Source organism: Hippichthys cyanospilos, chromosome 1 (genome assembly GCF_059441005.1).
Source record: "Hippichthys cyanospilos isolate Australia breed blue-spotted pipefish chromosome 1, RoL_Hcya_1.0, whole genome shotgun sequence".
Taxonomy (NCBI): Eukaryota; Metazoa; Chordata; class Actinopteri; order Syngnathiformes; family Syngnathidae; genus Hippichthys; species Hippichthys cyanospilos.
The window spans coordinates 15,139,497-15,156,881 of NC_142369.1; the positions used below are offsets into that span (position 1 = coordinate 15,139,497).

The following is a 17,385-nucleotide window of genomic DNA, read 5'->3' on the forward strand; positions in this document are numbered from 1 at the left end:
GGGGGTGATATTTGTTGTTGATTTGTTTGTTTAAAAAGTTATTTACGCAGGTGACAAGGTGACACATAACTAGTCCATTGTTGTTGACTGTTTGCTGAAAAAAATGTTTTCTAAATAAATGTACTGTATTAGCATTTTTCTGAATAATTTTCTAATTCATTTTTCTCAATCTTGATATGGCTTCTCACCATATGAGCGAAAATGCAAGATGGCTACTGGTGTCTTCCTATTTTTACCTCAGGTCTTTATTCCAAAGTGATTTTGCATGAAAATGCCTATCGTGAATAACTTATTTTCTTGACTGTAAAAGACGTCAAAGTGGCAATAATCTGTTTGGGAGTACAAGGTCGGGCAATTGTCTGGTATTGAGATATTGACATGAGACTGCTTAGTGCAGTTTCCTGGTACAAGGGCATTTCTTTATGAACTCATCAATTATACGTATGATTTTATATCCCAATATCAGTGATGGGAAGTAACGAACTACATGTACTTCGTTACTGTACTTAAGTTCAATTATTCCAATATTTTCCCATAATTCCATATTTTTCCACAATCAATAATTCATAATTCATTTTCAATGGGAGGGCTTCCCATTCATTCCCAGTGGGACATTTAACATTTCACATTTTGATATTTCCCATTTCGTATTCATAACATTTAACTCATTCATTTCACCTTAATCCCATCATTCATAAACTTTCATGTTTTCTCCATTATTCTATATTTTTCATCTTTAACGATTCATGTTTCATTCCCAATGGCAGATTTTACTATTACTACTATTTGAGGCTTTCCCATTCCACATTGAAATAATTCCGCTAATATATTTTACATTGCCATCATTACACATACTAACACACAGTAATTCATAACTATATTAATAATTTTACCCATAATTCCTCATTCCCATTTTCGTCACCAAATCTTTGTAACCTTCTATCTTGGCCATTCCTGCTCCGATTCCCATCGTTCCAACGTTAATCGATTCCCCCAATTACCGCCATTCCATAGGTCTATCCATTTTCCTCGTCCCAGAATTCAAAATTTACCCACAATTCCACTTTTTGAGTTTTTGCCTTCTATCTTTGCCATTCTTCATCCGATTTCGACCGTTTCGACTTTAATCAATTCCCCTAATTCTCGCCATTCCATGGTGGTATCCGTTTTCCTCTTTCCGCAATTCAAAAGTTACCCACAATTCCACTTCTTCAGTTTGTCCCATCTATCTTTGCCATTCTTCATCTGATTCCGACTGTTCCAACTTTAATCAATTCCCCCGATTCCCGCCATTCCATTTTTACCCACAATTCAAAAATTACCCACAATTCCACTTTTTCAGCTTTTCCTTTCTATCTTATCCATTCTTCATCCCATTCCGACCGTTCCAACTTTAATCGATTCCCCCGATGCCCGCTATTCCATTTTTACACACAATTCAAAAATTAGCCACAATTTCTACTTTTTCCGTTTTTCCCTTCTGTCTTTGCCATTCCTCATCCGATTCCAACTGGTTCAAGTTTAATCGATTCATCCAATTCCCTCCATTCCATGGTGGTATCTATTTTCCTCTTCCCTGAATTCAAAAATTACCCACAATTCCACTTTTTTAGTTTTTCCCTTCTATCTTTGCCATTCTTCATCCGATTCCAACAGTTACAACTTTAATCGATTCCCCCAATTCCCACCATTCCACATTATTCAACAGCTTTGCCTTCAGAGGTTACACCTTCACACGCAATTTCTTCAGAAATTGCAAATATTCTAGTTATTATTATTATTCTTATTCTGCCTGTTTTTCGACGGATTTCAGCTCATTCCCAGTTTATCCGATTCACACCGTTCCAATTTCACATTATTCCAGTTAAGCGCCCGAAGGGCGTTTCCATTTTTGGAATTCCAAGTATTCACAGTTTTCCCAGAATTCCCGGTTTTCCACCCCAAAAAGTCCCATTGACTTACATTGGGTCATTTTTTGTTTCATTATTACAGCTCTCCCTTTTCATATTTTCAATATTTAACTTATTCATCTCGTTATAGGGATCCTTCCTATCATTCCAGTAATTAATACATTCCAATATTTTCCCATAATTCCATATTTTTCATCCTTCAAATATTCATAATTCATTTCCAATGGGAGGGCTTCCCATTCATTCCCAATGGGAGATTAAACATTTTACATTTTGAGCTTTCCTATTTCATATTCATAACATTTATCTCATACATTTCGCCTTATGGCTCATTCCCACCATTGTAACAGTTAATAATTATTAATATTTTCCCATAATTCAATATTTTTCATTTATAACAATTCATAATTCATTCCCAGTGGTGGATTTAACATTTTTTACTTGAAGCTTCTCCACTTCACACTCACATTAATCAGTTAATACATTCCCCAATATCAATACTACTCATATTCACACCTTCCAGTAATTCATAACTATTTTCATATTTTTACCCATAATTCCTCATTCCCATTTTCCTCATCCAAAACTTTGTAACCTTCTATCTTGGCCATTCCTGCTCCGATTCCCACCGTTCCAACTTTAATGGATTCCCCCAATTCCCACCATTTCATTTGTGTATCCCCTTTCCTCTTCCCATGATTCAAAAATTACCCACAATTCCACTTTATCAGTTTTTCCCCTCTATCTTTTCCATTCTTTATCCGATTCTGACCATTCCAACTTTAATCAATTCCCCCAATGCCCGCCACTCCATTTTTACCCACAATTCAAAAATTACCCATAATTCCACTTTTTCAGTTTTTCCCTTCTATCTTTGCCATTCTTCATCCGATTCTGACCGTTCCAACTTTCATCAATTCCCCCGATGCCCGCCACTCCATTTTTACCCACAATTCAAAAATTACCCATAATTCCACTTTTTCAGTTTTTCCCTTCTATCTTTGCCATTCTTCATCCAATTGCGACCGTTCCAACTTGAATCAATTCCCCCAATTCCCGCCATTACATGGTGGTATCTATTTTCTTCTTACCTGAATTAAAAAATTACCCACAATTCCACTTTTTCAGTTTTTCCCTTCTATCTTTTCCATTCTTCATCCGATTGTGACCGTTCCAACATTAATCAATTCCCCTGATGCCCGCCACTCCATTTTTACCCACAATTCAAAAATTACCCATAATTCCACTTTTTCAGTTTTTCCCTTCTATCTTTGCCATTCTTCATCCGATTCTGACCGTTCCAACTTTCATCAATTCCCCCGATGCCCGCCACTCCATTTTTACCCACAATTCAAAAATTACCCATAATTCCACTTTTTCAGTTTTTCCCTTCTATCTTTGCCATTCTTCATCCGATTCTGACCGTTCCAACTTTCATCAATTCCCCCAATGCCCGCCACTCCATTTTTACCCACAATTCAAAAATTACCCATAATTCCACTTTTTCAGTTTTTCCCTTCTATCTTCACCATTCTTCATCCGATTTTTACCGTTCTAACTTTAATCCATTCTCCCAATGCCCGCCACTCCATTTTTACTCACAATTCAAAAATTTCCCACAATTCCACTTTTTCAGTTTTTCCCTTCTACCTTTGCCATTCTTCATCCGATTGCGACCGTTCCAAGTTTAATCGATTCATCCAATTCCCCCCATTCAATGGTAGTTTGAATTTTCTTCTTTCCAGAGTTCAAAAATTACCCACAATTCCACTTTTTTAGTTTATCACTTCTATCTTTGTCATTCTTCATCCGATTCGGACCGTTCCAACTTTAATCAATTCCCCCAATTCCCACCATTCCACATCATTCAACACCTTTGCCTTCAGAGGTTACACCTTCACACGCAATTTCTTCAGAAATTGCAAATATTCTAGTTGTGTGAAGGTGGAACCTTCACACATATGTTATTGTGTTCGGCCATTTTCTTTATTATTATTATTATTATTATTATTCTACTTCTGCCTGTTTTTCGACGGGTTTCAGCTCATTCCCAGTTTATCCGATTCACACCGTTCCAATTTCACATTATTCCAGTAAAGCGCCCGAAGGGCGTTTCCATTTTTGGAATTCCAAGTATTCACAGTTTTCCCAGAATTCCCGGTTTTCCACCCCAAAAAGTCCCATTGACTAACATTGGGTCATATTTTGTTTCATTATTACAGCTCTCCCTTTTCATATTTTCAATATTTAACTTATTCATCTCGTTATAGGGATCCTTCCTATCATTCCAGTAATTAATACATTCCAATATTTTCCCATAATTCCATATTTTTCATCCTTCAAATATTCATAATTCATTTCCAATGGGAGGGCTTCCCATTCATTCCCAATGGGAGATTAAACATTTCACATTTTGAGCTTTCCTATTTCATATTCATAACATTTAACTCATACATTTCGCCTGTTGGCTCATTCCCACTATTGTAACAATTAATAATTTTCAATATTTTCCCATAATTACATATTTTTCATGTATAACAATTCATAATTCATTCCCAGTGGCGGACTTAACATTTTTTATTTAAAGCTTCTCCACTTCACACTCACATTAATCAGTTAATACATTCCCCAATTTGAATACTACTCATATTCACACCTTCCAGTAATTCATAACTATTTTCATATTTTTACCCATAATTCCTCATTCCCATTTTCCTCATCCAAAACTTTGTAACCTTCTATCTTGGCCATTCCTGCTCCGATTCCCACCGTTCCAACTTTAATGGATTCCCCCAATTCCCACCATTTCATTTGTGTATCCCCTTTCCTCTTCCCATGATTCAAAAATTACCCACAATTCCACTTTATCAGTTTTTCCCCTCTATCTTTTCCATTCTTTATCCGATTCTGACCATTCCAACTTTAATCAATTCCCCCAATGCCCGCCACTCCATTTTTACCCACAATTCAAAAATTACCCATAATTCCACTTTTTCAGTTTTTCCCTTCTATCTTTGCCATTCTTCATCCCATTCTGACCGTTCCAACTTTCATCAATTCCCCCGATGCCCGCCACTCCATTTTTACCCACAATTCAAAAATTACCCATAATTCCACTTTTTCAGTTTTTCCCTTCTATCTTTGCCATTCTTCATCCAATTGCGACCGTTCCAACTTGAATCAATTCCCCCAATTCCCGCCATTACATGGTGGTATCTATTTTCTTCTTACCTGAATTAAAAAATTACCCACAATTCCACTTTTTCAGTTTTTCCCTTCTATCTTTTCCATTCTTCATCCGATTGTGACCGTTCCAACATTAATCAATTCCCCTGATGCCCGCCACTCCATTTTTACCCACAATTCAAAAATTACCCATAATTCCACTTTTTCAGTTTTTCCCTTCTATCTTTGCCATTCTTCATCCGATTCTGACCGTTCCAACTTTCATCAATTCCCCCGATGCCCGCCACTCCATTTTTACCCACAATTCAAAAATTACCCATAATTCCACTTTTTCAGTTTTTCCCTTCTATCTTTGCCATTCTTCATCCGATTCTGACCGTTCCAACTTTAATCAATTCCCCCAATGCCCGCCACTCCATTTTTACCCACAATTCAAAAATTACCCATAATTCCACTTTTTCAGTTTTTCCCTTCTATCTTCACCATTCTTCATCCGATTTTTACCGTTCTAACTTTAATCCATTCTCCCAATGCCCGCCACTCCATTTTTACTCACAATTCAAAAATTTCCCACAATTCCACTTTTTCAGTTTTTCCCTTCTACCTTTGCCATTCTTCATCCGATTGCGACCGTTCCAAGTTTAATCGATTCATCCAATTCCCCCCATTCAATGGTAGTTTGAATTTTCTTCTTTCCAGAGTTCAAAAATTACCCACAATTCCACTTTTTCAGTTTATCACTTCTATCTTTGTCATTCTTCATCCGATTCGGACCGTTCCAACTTTAATCAATTCCCCCAATTCCCACCATTCCACATCATTCAACACCTTTGCCTTCAGAGGTTACACCTTCACACGCAATTTCTTCAGAAATTGCAAATATTCTAGTTATTATTATTATTCTACTTCTGCCTGTTTTTCGACGGGTTTCAGCTCATTCCCAGTTTATCCGATTCACACCGTTCCAATTTCACATTATTCCAGTAAAGCGCCCGAAGGGCGTTTCCATTTTTGGAATTCCAAGTATTCACAGTTTTCCCAGAATTCCCGGTTTTCCACCCCAAAAAGGCCCATTGACTAACATTGGGTCATATTTTGTTTCATTATTACAGCTCTCCCTTTTCATATTTTCAATATTTAACTTATTCATCTCGTTATAGGGATCCTTCCTATCATTCCAGTAATTAATACATTCCAATATTTTCCCATAATTCCATATTTTTCATCCTTCAAATATTCATAATTCATTTCCAATGGGAGGGCTTCCCATTCATTCCCAATGGGAGATTAAACAATTTACATTTTGAGGTTTCCTATTTCATATTCATAACATTTAACTCATACATTTCGCCTTATGGCTCATTCCCACTATTGTAACAATTAATAATTTTCAATATTTTCCCATAATTACATATTTTTCATGTATAACAACTCATAATTCATTCCCAGTGGCGGACTTAACATTTTTTATTTAAAGCTTCTCCACTTCACACTCACATTAATCAGTTAATACATTCCCCAATTTGAATACTACTCATATTCACACCTTCCAGTAATTCATAACTATTTTCATATTTTTACCCATAATTCCTCATTCCCATTTTCCTCATCCAAAACTTTGTAACCTTCTATCTTGGCCATTCCTGCTCCGATTCCCACCGTTCCAACTTTAATGGATTCCCCCAATTCCCACCATTTCATTTGTGTATCCCCTTTCCTCTTCCCATGATTCAAAAATTACCCACAATTCCACTTTATCAGTTTTTCCCCTCTATCTTTTCCATTCTTTATCCGATTCTGACCATTCCAACTTTAATCAATTCCCCCAATGCCCGCCACTCCATTTTTACCCACAATTCAAAAATTACCCATAATTCCACTTTTTCAGTTTTTCCCTTCTATCTTTGCCATTCTTCATCCGATTCTGACCGTTCCAACTTTCATCAATTCCCCCGATGCCCGCCACTCCATTTTTACCCACAATTCAAAAATTACCCATAATTCCACTTTTTCAGTTTTTCCCTTCTATCTTTGCCATTCTTCATCCAATTGCGACCGTTCCAACTTGAATCAATTCCCCCAATTCCCGCCATTACATGGTGGTATCTATTTTCTTCTTACCTGAATTAAAAAATTACCCACAATTCCACTTTTTCAGTTTTTCCCTTCTATCTTTTCCATTCTTCATCCGATTGTGACCGTTCCAACATTAATCAATTCCCCTGATGCCCGCCACTCCATTTTTACCCACAATTCAAAAATTACCCATAATTCCACTTTTTCAGTTTTTCCCTTCTATCTTTGCCATTCTTCATCCGATTCTGACCGTTCCAACTTTCATCAATTCCCCCGATGCCCGCCACTCCATTTTTACCCACAATTCAAAAATTACCCATAATTCCACTTTTTCAGTTTTTCCCTTCTATCTTTGCCATTCTTCATCCGATTCTGACCGTTCCAACTTTAATCAATTCCCCCAATGCCCGCCACTCCATTTTTACCCACAATTCAAAAATTACCCATAATTCCACTTTTTCAGTTTTTCCCTTCTATCTTCACCATTCTTCATCCGATTTTTACCGTTCTAACTTTAATCCATTCTCCCAATGCCCGCCACTCCATTTTTACTCACAATTCAAAAATTTCCCACAATTCCACTTTTTCAGTTTTTCCCTTCTACCTTTGCCATTCTTCATCCGATTGCGACCGTTCCAAGTTTAATCGATTCATCCAATTCCCCCCATTCAATGGTAGTTTGAATTTTCTTCTTTCCAGAGTTCAAAAATTACCCACAATTCCACTTTTTCAGTTTATCACTTCTATCTTTGTCATTCTTCATCCGATTCGGACCGTTCCAACTTTAATCAATTCCCCCAATTCCCACCATTCCACATCATTCAACACCTTTGCCTTCAGAGGTTACACCTTCACACGCAATTTCTTCAGAAATTGCAAATATTCTAGTTATTATTATTATTATTCTTATTCTGCCTGTTTTTCGACGGGTTTCAGCTCATTCCCAGTTTATCCGATTCACACCGTTCCAATTTCACATTATTCCAGTAAAGCGCCCGAAGGGCGTTTCCATTTTTGGAATTCCAAGTATTCACAGTTTTCCCAGAATTCCCGGTTTTCCACCCCAAAAAGTCCCATTGACTAACATTGGGTCATATTTTGTTTCATTATTACAGCTCTCCCTTTTCATATTTTCAATATTTAACTTATTCATCTCGTTATAGGGATCCTTCCTATCATTCCAGTCATTAATACATTCCAATATTTTCCCATAATTCCATATTTTTCATCCTTCAAATATTCATAATTCATTTCCAATGGGAGGGCTTCCCATTCATTCCCAATGGGAGATTAAACATTTCACATTTTGAGCTTTCCTATTTCATATTCATAACATTTAACTCATACATTTCGCCTGTTGGCTCATTCCCACTATTGTAACAATTAATAATTTTCAATATTTTCCCATAATTACATATTTTTCATGTATAACAATTCATAATTCATTCCCAGTGGCGGACTTAACATTTTTTATTTAAAGCTTCTCCACTTCACACTCACATTAATCAGTTAATACATTCCCCAATTTGAATACTACTCATATTCAAACCTTCCAGTAATTCATAACTATTTTCATATTTTTACCCATAATTCCTCATTCCCATTTTCCTCATCCAAAACTTTGTAACCTTCTATCTTGGCCATTCCTGCTCCGATTCCCACCGTTCCAACTTTAATGGATTCCCCCAATTCCCACCATTTCATTTGTGTATCCCCTTTCCTCTTCCCATGATTCAAAAATTACCCACAATTCCACTTTATCAGTTTTTCCCCTCTATCTTTTCCATTCTTTATCCGATTCTGACCATTCCAACTTTAATCAATTCCCCCAATGCCCGCCACTCCATTTTTACCCACAATTCAAAAATTACCCATAATTCCACTTTTTCAGTTTTTCCCTTCTATCTTTGCCATTCTTCATCCGATTCTGACCGTTCCAACTTTCATCAATTCCCCCGATGCCCGCCACTCCATTTTTACCCACAATTCTAAAATTACCCATAATTCCACTTTTTCAGTTTTTCCCTTCTATCTTTGCCATTCTTCATCCAATTGCGACCGTTCCAACTTGAATCAATTCCCCCAATTCCCGCCATTACATGGTGGTATCTATTTTCTTCTTACCTGAATTAAAAAATTACCCACAATTCCACTTTTTCAGTTTTTCCCTTCTATCTTTTCCATTCTTCATCCGATTGTGACCGTTCCAACATTAATCAATTCCCCTGATGCCCGCCAAAGCATTTTTACCCACAATTCAAAAATTACCCACAATTCCACTTTTTCAGTTTTTCCCTTCTATCTTTGCCATTCTTCATCCGATTCTGACCGTTCCAACTTTAATCAATTCCCCCAATGCCCGCCACTCCATTTTTACCCACAATTCAAAAATTACCCATAATTCCACTTTTTCAGTTTTTCCCTTCTATCTTCACCATTCTTCATCCGATTTTTACCGTTCTAACTTTAATCCATTCTCCCAATGCCCGCCACTCCTTTTTTACTCACAATTCAAAAATTTCCCACAATTCCACTTTTTCAGTTTTTCCCTTCTACCTTTGCCATTCTTCATCCGATTGCGACCGTTCCAAGTTTAATCGATTCATCCAATTCCCCCCATTCAATGGTAGTTTGAATTTTCTTCTTTCCAGAGTTCAAAAATTACCCACAATTCCACTTTTTCAGTTTATCACTTCTATCTTTGTCATTCTTCATCCGATTCGGACCGTTCCAACTTTAATCAATTCCCCCAATTCCCACCATTCCACATCATTCAACACCTTTGCCTTCAGAGGTTACACCTTCACACGCAATTTCTTCAGAAATTGCAAATATTCTAGTTATTATTATTATTGTGTGAAGGTGGAACCTTCACACATATGTTATTGTGCTCGGCCATTTTCTTTATTATTGTGTGAAGGTGGAACCTTCACACATATGTTATTGTGTTCGGCCATTTTCTTTATTATTATTATTATTATTATTATTCTACTTCTGCCTGTTTTTCGACGGGTTTCAGCTCATTCCCAGTTTATCCGATTCACACCGTTCCAATTTCACATTATTCCAGTAAAGCGCCCGAAGGGCGTTTCCATTTTTGGAATTCCAAGTATTCACAGTTTTCCCAGAATTCCCGGTTTTCCACCCCAAAAAGTCCCATTGACTAACATTGGGTCATATTTTGTTTCATTATTACAGCTCTCCCTTTTCATATTTTCAATATTTAACTTATTCATCTCGTTATAGGGATCCTTCCTATCATTCCAGTAATTAATACATTCCAATATTTTCCCATAATTCCATATTTTTCATCCTTCAAATATTCATAATTCATTTCCAATGGGAGGGCTTCCCATTCATTCCCAATGGGAGATTAAACATTTCACATTTTGAGCTTTCCTATTTCATATTCATAACATTTAACTCATACATTTCGCCTGTTGGCTCATTCCCACTATTGTAACAATTAATAATTTTCAATATTTTCCCATAATTACATATTTTTCATGTATAACAATTCATAATTAATTCCCAGTGGCGGACTTAACATTTTTTATTTAAAGCTTCTCCACTTCACACTCACATTAATCAGTTAATACATTCCCCAATTTGAATACTACTCATATTCACACCTTCCAGTAATTCATAACTATTTTCATATTTTTACCCATAATTCCTCATTCCCATTTTCCTCATCCAAAACTTTGTAACCTTCTATCTTGGCCATTCCTGCTCCGATTCTCACCGTTCCAACTTTAATGGATTCCCCCAATTCCCACCATTTCATTTGTGTATCCCCTTTCCTCTTCCCATGATTCAAAAATTACCCACAATTCCACTTTATCAGTTTTTCCCCTCTATCTTTTCCATTCTTTATCCGATTCTGACCATTCCAACTTTAATCAATTCCCCCAATGCCCGCCACTCCATTTTTACCCACAATTCAAAAATTACCCATAATTCCACTTTTTCAGTTTTTCCCTTCTATCTTTGCCATTTTTCATCCGATTCTGACCGTTCCAACTTTCATCAATTCCCCCGATGCCCGCCACTCCATTTTTACCCACAATTCAAAAATTACCCATAATTCCACTTTTTCAGTTTTTCCCTTCTATCTTTGCCATTCTTCATCCAATTGCGACCGTTCCAACTTGAATCAATTCCCCCAATTCCCGCCATTACATGGTGGTATCTATTTTCTTCTTACCTGAATTAAAAAATTACCCACAATTCCACTTTTTCAGTTTTTCCCTTCTATCTTTTCCATTCTTCATCCGATTGTGACCGTTCCAACATTAATCAATTCCCCTGATGCCCGCCACTCCATTTTTACCCACAATTCAAAAATTACCCATAATTCCACTTTTTCAGTTTTTCCCTTCTATCTTTGCCATTCTTCATCCGATTCTGACCGTTCCAACTTTAATCAATTCCCCCAATGCCCGCCACTCCATTTTTACCCACTATTCAAAAATTACCCATAATTCCACTTTTTCAGTTTTTCCCTTCTATCTTCACCATTCTTCATCCGATTTTTACCGTTCTAACTTTAATCCATTCTCCCAATGCCCGCCACTCCATTTTTACTCACAATTCAAAAATTTCCCACAATTCCACTTTTTCAGTTTTTCCCTTCTACCTTTGCCATTCTTCATCCGATTGCGACCGTTCCAAGTTTAATCGATTCATCCAATTCCCCCCATTCAATGGTAGTTTGAATTTTCTTCTTTCCAGAGTTCAAAAATTACCCACAATTCCACTTTTTTAGTTTATCACTTCTATCTTTGTCATTCTTCATCCGATTCGGACCGTTCCAACTTTAATCAATTCCCCCAATTCCCACCATTCCACATCATTCAACACCTTTGCCTTCAGAGGTTACACCTTCACACGCAATTTCTTCAGAAATTGCAAATATTCTAGTTATTATTATTATTATTCTTATTCTGCCTGTTTTTCGACGGATTTCAGCTCATTCCCAGTTTATCCGATTCACACCGTTCCAATTTGACACTATTCCAGTTAAGCGCCCGAAGGGCGTTTCCATTTTTGGAATTCCAAGTATTCACAGTTTTCCCAGAATTCCAGGTTTTCCACCCCAAAAAGGCCCATTGACTTACATTGGGTCATTTTTTGTTTCATTATTACAGCTTTCCCTTTTCATATTTTCAATATTTAACTCATCCATCTCGTTTTAGGGATCCTTCCCATCATTCCAGTAATTAATACATTCCAATATTTTCCCATAATTCCATATTTTTCATCCTTCAAATATTCATAATTCAATTCCAATGGGAGGGCTTCCCATTCATTCCCAATGGGAGATTAAACATTTCACATTTTGAGCTTTCCTATTTCATATTCATAACATTTATCTCATACATTTCGCCTTATGGCTCATTCCCACCATTGTAACAGTTAATAATTATTAATATTTTCCCATAATTACATATTTTTCATGTATAACAATTCATATTTCATTCCCAGTGGTGGATTTAACATGTTTTACTTGAAGCTTCTCCACTTCACACTCACATTAATCAGTCAATACATTCCCCAATATCAATACTACTCATATTCACACCTTCCAGTAATTCATAACTATTTTCATATTTTTACCCATAATTCCTCATTCCCATTTTCCTCACCAAACTTTGTAACCTTCTATCTTGGCCATTCCTGCTCCGATTCCCACCGTTCCAACTTTAATGGATTCCCCCAATTCCCACCATTTCATTTGTGTATCCCCTTTCCTCTTCCCATGATTCAAAAATTACCCACAATTCCACTTTATCAGTTTTTCCCCTCTATCTTTTCCATTCTTTATCCGATTCTGACCATTCCAACTTTAATCAATTCCCCCAATGCCCGCCACTCCATTTTTACCCACAATTCAAAAATTACCCATAATTCCACTTTTTCAGTTTTTCCCTTCTATCTTTGCCATTCTTCATCCGATTGTGACCGTTCCAACTTTCATCAATTCCCCCGATGCCCGCCACTCCATTTTTACCCACAATTCAAAAATTACCCATAATTCCACTTTTTCAGTTTTTCCCTTCTATCTTTGCCATTCTTCATCCGATTCTGACCGTTCCAACTTTCATCAATTCCCCCGATGCCCGCCACTCCATTTTTACCCACAATTCAAAAATTACCCATAATTCCACTTTTTCAGTTTTTCCCTTCTATCTTTGCCATTCTTCATCCGATTCTGACCGTTCCAACTTGAATCAATTCCCCCAATGCCCGCCACTCCATTTTTACCCACAATTCAAAAATTACCCATAATTCCACTTTTTCAGTTTTTCCCTTCTATCTTCACCATTCTTCATCCGATTTTTACCGTTCTAACTTTAATCCATTCTCCCAATGCCCGCCACTCCATTTTTACTCACAATTCAAAAATTTCCCACAATTCCACTTTTTCAGTTTTTCCCTTCTACCTTTGCCATTCTTCATCCGATTGCGACCGTTCCAAGTTTAATCGATTCATCCAATTCCCCCCATTCAATGGTAGTTTGAATTTTCTTCTTTCCAGAGTTCAAAAATTACCCACAATTCCACTTTTTTAGTTTATCACTTCTATCTTTGTCATTCTTCATCCGATTCGGACCGTTCCAACTTTAATCAATTCCCCCAATTCCCACCATTCCACATCATTCAACACCTTTGCCTTCAGAGGTTACACCTTCACACGCAATTTCTTCAGAAATTGCAAATATTCTAGTTATTATTATTCTACTTCTGCCTGTTTTTCGACGGGTTTCAGCTCATTCCCAGTTTATCCGATTCACACCGTTCCAATTTCACATTATTCCAGTAAAGCGCCCGAAGGGCGTTTCCATTTTTGGAATTCCAAGTATTCACAGTTTTCCCAGAATTCCCGGTTTTCCACCCCAAAAAGTCCCATTGACTAACATTGGGTCATATTTTGTTTCATTATTACAGCTCTCCCTTTTCATATTTTCAATATTTAACTCATTCATCTCGTTATAGGGATCCTTCCTATCATTCCAGTAATTAATACATTCCAATATTTTCCCATAATTCCATATTTTTCATCCTTCAAATATTCATAATTCATTTCCAATGGGAGGGCTTCCCATTCATTCCCAATGGGAGATTAAACATTTCACATTTTGAGCTTTCCTATTTCATATTCATAACATTTAACTCATACATTTCGCCTGTTGGCTCATTCCCACTATTGTAACAATTAATAATTTTCAATATTTTCCCATAATTACATATTTTTCATGTATAACAACTCATAATTCATTCCCAGTGGCGGACTTAACATTTTTTATTTAAAGCTTCTCCACTTCACACTCACATTAATCAGTTAATACATTCCCCAATTTGAATACTACTCATATTCACACCTTCCAGTAATTCATAACTATTTTCATATTTTTACCCATAATTCCTCATTCCCATTTTCCTCATCCAAAACTTTGTAACCTTCTATCTTGGCCATTCCTGCTCCGATTCCCACCGTTCCAACTTTAATGGATTCCCCCAATTCCCACCATTTCATTTGTGTATCCCCTTTCCTCTTCCCATGATTCAAAAATTACCCACAATTCCACTTTATCAGTTTTTCCCCTCTATCTTTTCCATTCTTTATCCGATTCTGACCATTCCAACTTTAATCAATTCCCCCAATGCCCGCCACTCCATTTTTACCCACAATTCAAAAATTACCCATAATTCCACTTTTTCAGTTTTTCCCTTCTATCTTTGCCATTCTTCATCCGATTCTGACCGTTCCAACTTTCATCAATTCCCCCGATGCCCGCCACTCCATTTTTACCCACAATTCAAAAATTACCCATAATTCCACTTTTTCAGTTTTTCCCTTCTATCTTTGCCATTCTTCATCCAATTGCGACCGTTCCAACTTGAATCAATTCCCCCAATTCCCGCCATTACATGGTGGTATCTATTTTCTTCTTACCTGAATTAAAAAATTACCCACAATTCCACTTTTTCAGTTTTTCCCTTCTATCTTTTCCATTCTTCATCCGATTGTGACCGTTCCAACATTAATCAATTCCCCTGATGCCCGCCACTCCATTTTTACCCACAATTCAAAAATTACCCATAATTCCACTTTTTCAGTTTTTCCCTTCTATCTTTGCCATTCTTCATCCGATTCTGACCGTTCCAACTTTCATCAATTCCCCCGATGCCCGCCACTCCATTTTTACCCACAATTCAAAAATTACCCATAATTCCACTTTTTCAGTTTTTCCCTTCTATCTTTGCCATTCTTCATCCGATTCTGACCGTTCCAACTTTAATCAATTCCCCCAATGCCCGCCACTCCATTTTTACCCACAATTCAAAAATTACCCATAATTCCACTTTTTCAGTTTTTCCCTTCTATCTTTGCCATTCTTCATCCAATTCTGACCGTTCCAACTTTCATCAATTCCCCCGATGCCCGCCACTCCATTTTTACCCACAATTCAAAAATTACCCATAATTCCACTTTTTCAGTTTTTCCCTTCTATCTTTGCCATTCTTCATCCGATTCTGACCGTTCCAACTTTAATCAATTCCCCCAATGCCCGCCACTCCATTTTTACCCACAATTCAAAAATTACCCATAATTCCACTTTCAGTTTTTCCCTTCTATCTTCACCATTCTTCATCCGATTTTTACCGTTCTAACTTTAATCCATTCTCCCAATGCCCGCCACTCCATTTTTACTCACAATTCAAAAATTTCCCACAATTCCACTTTTTCAGTTTTTCCCTTCTACCTTTGCCATTCTTCATCCGATTGCGACCGTTCCAAGTTTAATCGATTCATCCAATTCCCCCCATTCAATGGTAGTTTGAATTTTCTTCTTTCCAGAGTTCAAAAATTACCCACAATTCCACTTTTTCAGTTTATCACTTCTATCTTTGTCATTCTTCATCCGATTCGGACCGTTCCAACTTTAATCAATTCCCCCAATTCCCACCATTCCACATCATTCAACACCTTTGCCTTCAGAGGTTACACCTTCACACGCAATTTCTTCAGAAATTGCAAATATTCTAGTTAAAAAAGATTTTTCTTTTTCCAAATTGACAGTGGGTTGGATCTTTTAAATGATGATTGTTGAATGATGATTGTTACTGGTATAGGCCCTAATGATCAGAATATGCAAAAACACCCATAAAAGCAGACACTGTATAATTTGATGATCAATTTGTCCAAAAAAAGAAAAAAAAATGTTGCACCTTTACCGTGCACATAACACTACTCAACTTGAAACATTGAAATGTGCACTGTAATAATACAAACCGTAAAGATACATATACTGTATGTAGTTGCAGAAATCGCATCTTAGTTGGCATGAGAGGACGGGCATGGATGAAATACAAAAACATGCATAAACCTAGCAGATAATAAACCTGCATACGCTTCCAAAAACGGCATCTCAACAATATTTGATACAGTTCAGCTACAATTTTGTCAACCATGAACATTCAGTTCATAAAAGTCAGTTCCTCACCGTTAAGCTGCCACAATGAGTCTTGGTATCGGTGCCTGGCATCGGCCACTGTCCCACACTCCATACAATAAAATAAGGCCGGTAGCAGCCCGATGTAGACACCTGGTATCTATACTAGTTGCCGTTATGCATTCCTTTGCCATCACAAACACCCTTGACAGAAAAGATGCAAAAGATAATCATTTTGGGAGGTACACTCCTAATTGTACCACTTTTGAGGCATTCAACCTTTGAGGTTCGACTGCATTCTGAAACCTGGCACCACTTAGCTTGGCACCAAAACCATTCCGACCATTCCAATCTGATAAAGCCAAATCCTCTTGTTCAAATGATCACAGCTAACTTCCTGCCACTTACCAACTATCTTAATACCCCTCAATCTGTCATTCGATAAAGTGAGAAAAGAAGCATCTCAACTGACACTTGATCACACTTATTTGACGCTGACTTGGCGGCCTAATTGCCGGAACATTTTCATGTCTGTCCCTAAAAGTTACAGACTTATGAGAACAGATTGAATTATTGCGAGAGCACATTTGCCATGTCTGGTCCTACGCCCAAAGTCTGCCAGACCATATGATAGTTTTTTTTTTTTTGTTTTTTTTTTTTAATATTCACTTCCTCTTCAAAACGGATACATTAATCGCAGCTGTTTCTCTCCACGATGCGCTCGTACTGCATACTACTGTGGGCTGAAAAAG

The 17,385-nt window shown here is 37.0% G+C and overlaps 1 protein-coding gene across 1 annotated transcript in view; it reads right to left on the reverse strand.

Annotated features, from left to right (window-relative positions):
* The window catches only part of pebp4 (phosphatidylethanolamine binding protein 4), a 116,891-nt gene that overhangs the window by 77,906 nt on the left and 21,600 nt on the right, over positions 1-17,385 (reverse strand). The gene's annotated exons all lie outside the window — the stretch shown is intronic.